Here is a 5374-nt window from a genome sequence, read left to right as displayed (position 1 = left end):
CTATGTCTTCAGCAGTTATAATCACTCTTCTCCTTTGGTACGGTCTTTGCTGCTTCACCTGCAACTGCAATAGTGAGCATGGTTGGTTTGTGAGGGCCTTCCTTGATTCTATCAAGGTATTCTGGATCTGTTGCTTCCAGGAACATGGTCATTCCTTACCTTCCATATGGGATATTCAGATGGTCTCAGTATGGGAACTCTGATGGTCTCATACCGACTCTGAATTTGTGTCTTTGGTGGTTCCTCAGTTTTGGTAGGCTTAGTTGGAGTTTCTGTGTCCGACACGATTGTGTTTGGATCTTTAACTGTATGTATGTAACAGATAGGCTCTGATACCAATTGTTAGGTCACACACACACTGTAGAGGGGGTGAATACGTGTATAGTACACTCAAATCGAACTTTAAGAACTTAAGTAACAGAAAACAAAACTTTATTGAAACAATAAACTCTGTTACAGTATGGAACTGTTACCTCTCAGTGATGAACAATATCATGAGAGCTGCAAGGGTTACAATGAATAATCTTCTCTAATAATGATAACACTTATAGTGTAAACCCTATGTCTGTGTTTATATACTACACAGTTACAAGATAATCGCTAATTGATATGGAATATAATTCTGCTTCCTAAAATATATCAATCAGATATCTTTTTCTTCCAAGTATTCCATTCTTTACAGAATTCCTTCTTCATGCATATCTCTTCTTATGTTTATCTTGATCTTCTTTCCTTTAATCAGCTACTGTCCTTATCTGATCGTCCTTCAGCACTTAAGTTCTGATATATATCTTCTGATGATTATCTCCTGATAACATAAGTACTGATATCCTTAAGTCCTGACTTCCAGTATAAGTACTGATTAACAGTTAAGTACTGATTTATCCTGTTCAAGTAAGATCTGAAAGCTAAACATAAAACATATTAGCCATGACATTATCAAATATATCTAACACATTCATTTGATGTTGCAGTTCTAGTTCTGACACCTGCTTCAGGATCTCCAATAATTAAGTCAGGTGTATGTGATTTGGTCCACTTCCTTGCAGATTGAAGTTGACTTCTAGAACTGGATCCTCCCCCATGATCCATGCTGTCTCCATCAATATATTCTGATGCTCCCCCTGTAATAACCCCAATTTTTGGAAATTTTTGAAACCCTTATGAATAGTGTTTTTGCTGAATGGGAAAAACTTTTCATGCCACACTATGTAGGGGTTCTGTTATGGATATTCTGAGATTTTATTAGTACTCTATATGGCATATAAGTGTATGTAAAGATCGTCAGAATCCAATTCCGAACACTTTGATTTTTCCCGGAAATCCACTAGATACGAAAAGAATTGAGTATAAGGTAACAAGATAAGAAGGATTTAAATTAAAGGATTATAAGAGAGGATCATAAAAGGAATATAATATATTGAGAAAGGTTAAGGGGACCTAAATAATAAGATCCCGGGTATGATCCCTCAAACGATAAACGAAAACGAAAGTTAAGCGAACCGTATAACAGATCAGCGGTCAGTAGGCAAACAATTAGGAAGTTAATCAAAGAGATTAGAGGGGATGATGTCATCCAACCAATGGGAAGAGGACAAAGAGGGAAGGATGACACCACATGATGACATAAGCATGACATAGGAGGGAAGGAAGTGTGGTTGAATTATAACCACACAAAATCAAGGTTAATTAGGTAATTAACCTAAAACAACTCAAAATTAAACCAACCAAGCAAACATTTCATTTTTCACCAAACAAAACACAAAAACTCCTCCATTTTCAAGGAAGCTCTCGGCTTCTTTTTTTCAAAAATGAAGATCCAAGCTCCACCACTTACTATTTGGCAAGGTATTTATCTAAGCTTCCCCATGGATAGTTACATACTTCCTATAAGTTTAAGCTTCTAATTCCAAGCCAATCTTTTTTTATAAATCAAGGAAGAAGATGGTGAATAGTACTTTCTTGAAATTAATTTTTGTGTTCTTGATTTCTTTGAAAGAACAAGCTTGTAGGAGGTTAGATTAAGGCTTCCATGGGCATTCCAAGGATCTTTCATGGATTAAAGCTTCAAGGAAGGTATAAACTCCAAACCCTAGCTTTAGTTTTGAGTATTTAGGAATGGTTATGAGTAGTATAATATATGTGAAGCATGAAGCTTGTTTGTTTAGAGTTTGGGTTGTAGTGGTAGTGGTATGAATGTTGAATCTTGTTGATTTGTTAAAGGAATTAAGTATAGTTTAAATTCATGATGAGAATAACATAAATAGGAAGAACTTAAGGTGTTGGGGCTGTTGGAGTGTGTTTTGGATGGATGTTGGTTGTATGATTGATTTGTGGTTGAATTGTGGTTGTTTTGAATTGGTTTAAATTTGGGAAATTGCGTAAATATAGCCATCGTAATGTCCGATTTACTTTAGACTGCTTTTGTTCATAACATTAGGACCCGAGAACCCCCTGCTAGATTATGACCATTGCCATGTTTAGATAGTTCATGTTACGAGCTTCATTTTGATATGTAGTTCGTTTGATTCCGATGTACGGTTTAGGAGAAACGACCGTTTTAAGTAACGGCGTTTCGCGAACGAAACTTTTCCCCTCGCCTTACTTTGAAACATAGGTTAAAGATCAAAAAGGGTTAATTAGTGTACGAAACAATTATGGTAAGAGTGTTAGGCAGTTGGTAAGACACTCGCGAAGGAATCGCCTTAAAACTTGTAATGGTTAAATTATAAAAAATGGTGGAGCCGAGGGTACTCGAGTGACTTAAGAGAATCAGTAAGCGCAAAGCGAGCGTTAGAGTCTAAGATAGTTAAAGTATAGATTTACAAGTGACTTTGGTTTAATTCCAACTTACTTGTTGTTTATAGGTTACCAGACTCGTCCCGAGCCTTTTATCACCCCCAGTCGCTCAGGCAAGTTTTCTACCCGTTATACTGTTGTTGTGATGTATACACTTGTATATGCATTATCTTGTAATAGATGCATGATGGTTATATTAGCAAATTCTTGCGATATATTGTAGCATGTGATATGGTACATATGCATGCCTGTTTCGTATTCTTTCCATATATATTTGTTGGTTCAGTTGATAATACCTATGCTAGAGAATATCGGTAATTTGCATATTCCCTTAGTATAGGGACCCAAAGGTGAAAACATTTTCTAAAACCGGGAGTCGAGGATCCCGAGTAGAATTATATATATATATATATATATATATATATATATATATATATATATATATATATATATATATATATATATATATTTATATATATATGGTTATAGTTTTCAAAACTATTAATCGAATAAGGTTTATTCGATAACTTTATTTTATTAATGAATATTATCTTGAATATTCATTCGAGGACTTATGACTCCTTTAGATTATTATTGAATATTACTTGGATATTCATTTGAGGATGTATGACTCCTTTATTTTATTTAATGAATATTATTTATAATATTCATTCGAGGTATTATGACTCCGCTTATTATTTATTAATATTCTTTATTTATTAAAGAATAATGTTCGATAATCAAACTTACTTTTGATATTCAAATAAAGATATTACTTTCATATAAGTATATCTTTGATTATTTACTATTCATTTCAAGTATAAGTTTTCCAACTTCTACCTCAATTACTCTTTATGGGAATATTATTTAAATAATAATATTCAGATATTTCTTTATATTGAGACTGATTTACTTTATTAAATCAGCATTACTCCAAACACTCTTTAAAGTGTTTTCAAGTCTTTAAAATGATTTTCAAAAGTTAGAGCGGATCCCAAAACTCATTTTTATATTTAAGATATTCCTTTTAAAAAGGGGATTTAAATACTCGCTCAAAACCGGAGGGATCCGGCTCTGTGGTGTATTTTATATTCGCAACAAGGTTGTTATCTTGACAAAAGAGTTTTTGATTACTTACCCAACACTCGGGAAGTAAAATTCTTGGAACAAGTTAATCCATTAACAGGCATCGCCTGGGAAATATCGGTGAGTTTTCCTTTCCAACTAGATACGACTTCTTGGTGGAGCCGTATCAACAAGTTTCTACTTGGGGAAAGTGGGGACGAGCTTTACGTTTCAGAGTCATGGATTTCATCTGAACTAGGAGTGGCGTAAGTGGTCGAGTAGCGCCGGCCCAACCTTATTATATTGGCCCAAATGGCCTGGAAGTTCCGCTAAGGCGGTCCATTCCTTAGGAGTTCAGTGTTCGGTTGACAAGTAAATCCGACAGGTTCTCCTCTACATGTAGAAAATGGTGGGGTTGCACTACTACAACTGATCATCGTAAGTGGTCTTCCTGGCGCGGCAAACTCCCGTAATGAGTTCATCATCCAATTGGATATTTCTGCAACACTACCCAGAGCACTTCAATAGAATGGCTACGGTTGGGCGATTGTTGAGTGTTGGCAGGGTCAAGTTTTCAAAATGATGTTTGCATCAAATGAAGTATCTCGTAACTTCATTTTATTTTGATGATATTTTAAAAGATTTAATCTATTCAAATCTGGTCTTGTAGTTTCATCTATGTGATGAACTTTTGAAACTATTTATAACTTGAACGGTGATAGTTCAAGTAGTATTTGGAAAAGATATAAGTATATTGGAGTATCTTGTAACTTCACCTTTTAAACTTATATCTAGTTAATGACTTTCAGAAAAAAAAAACGTTGAGACAAGGTTAGATATATGAGATCACCTTGCAACGATATTTTTTTATACAGTTATAAACTGGAACTTTGTGTATATTATACATGGAAGAGGACTTCCAAGATTTTGAAAAGTATATATGTATATATACTGAATATTTTGCGACTTCATCGCATTAAAATATCAAACTTGGTTCATTTCTTTTGACCAAGACTTTCATGAGTACTATGAGTATGCTCATATATTGTCAATCAGTATACATATTATTTTGGTGGGCTTGCTGCTCACCCTTGCTTTCTTCTTTCATCACACAACATCAGATAGACAAGATGAACAGGACCAAGCTCCCAATTCGCGAGCGGATAGGAAACGTTCCGCAGTTTCCTATAGGCGCTGATGTCGCTGTAGCTGAGGTAGGAACTACCAATAGGATAGGCTTTCAACTTTTGATGTACCAGACTCATGTATAATATGAATTGTAATAATGGCAAAGAAAATGTAAATTTATTCAGAAAACCTTTTAAGGTGTATTGGCAGATAATTGTGGAATAAAATGACTTTTGATTATTTTTGGATGTTCATCTCTGAGACTATAACTTGTGGTGTGTGTGTTTATTGTGGGGTCACAGTACAGAGTAGTTGATTAATTATTAAGATTGGGTGTTATTAAGGGAAATGGAACTCGTGACAACCCGGATCCCCGACCCCG

The sequence above is a fragment of the Apium graveolens genome, chromosome 5 (assembly GCF_009905375.1).
Source record: "Apium graveolens cultivar Ventura chromosome 5, ASM990537v1, whole genome shotgun sequence".
In the NCBI taxonomy this organism is placed as follows: Eukaryota; Viridiplantae; Streptophyta; class Magnoliopsida; order Apiales; family Apiaceae; genus Apium; species Apium graveolens.
The sequence above is the reverse complement of the archived record's forward strand: the minus strand, read 5'-3'. Positions refer to the sequence as shown.